At 44.9% G+C, this 871-nt stretch overlaps 1 non-coding gene across 1 annotated transcript; it reads left to right on the top strand.

Annotated features, from left to right (window-relative positions):
- Positions 1 to 500: 500 nt before the first annotated feature.
- Positions 501 to 607, top strand: LOC131615351 (small nucleolar RNA R71). The gene has a single exon (XR_009287770.1). It is a non-coding gene; the product is annotated as a small nucleolar RNA R71 (small nucleolar RNA).
- Positions 608 to 871: the final 264 nt, after the last annotated feature.

The following is an 871-nucleotide window of genomic DNA, read 5'->3' on the forward strand; positions in this document are numbered from 1 at the left end:
TTGATAACCAGGTGGGACAGCAGGTGCTTGTCCAGGCGCGTACAACGCGTTGTAGTTCTTATACGAAAAGTTCGGATGGTTTTTCCATCCAGGGTTGTACGTGTTAGAATAAGGGTTTCCTTGAGCATAATTTACTTGATCAGATGGGATTCCAGTCAAGAGTTGACATTCGGCAACTGCGTGTCCAGTTAATCCACAAATCTCGCAGTTAGATGCTACGGCAGCAGCGGTGACATTCGATCTTTTGAGTTAAAGCGTCTACTTTAGCGTTAACGCGGTCTATACCACTTATTTCGTACATTCCTTCTTTGGTTTGGGTCTTCTCTAGAGCGGCTCGTTCTCCACCCCATTGGTAATGGTTTTGTGCCATGTTCTCTATGAGGTTGTATGCTTCATCATGGGGTTTGTCCATTAGTGCTCCGCCAGCAGCGGCATCTATAGTCATTTTAGTGTTATAAAGGAGACCACCATAGAAAGTATGGATGATCAGCCATGGTTCGAGTCCATGATGAGGGCATAGTCTAAGCATGTCCTTGTATCGTTCCCAAGCTTCGAAGAGCGATTCGTTATCTTTCTGGGTAAATCCGTTGATTTGACCTCTTAGCATAGCAGTTTTGCTAGGCGGAAAGTATCTTGCTAAGAATACTCTCTTCAATTCGTCCCATGTAGTTATGGAATTAGAAGGTAGGGATTGAAGCCACGCTCTAGCTCTATCTCTCAAGGAGAAGGGAAAGAGACGTAATCGAATAGCTTCGGAACTAACGTTGTTAGCTTTGACAGTGTCGCTATATTGTACGAACACAGATAAGTGGAGGTTGGGATCGTCTGCAGGGCTTCCAGAGAATTGGTTCTGTTGGACAGCTTGTACCAA

This window comes from Vicia villosa, linkage group LG6, assembly GCF_029867415.1.
Source record: "Vicia villosa cultivar HV-30 ecotype Madison, WI linkage group LG6, Vvil1.0, whole genome shotgun sequence".
Lineage (NCBI taxonomy): Eukaryota > Viridiplantae > Streptophyta > Magnoliopsida > Fabales > Fabaceae > Vicia > Vicia villosa.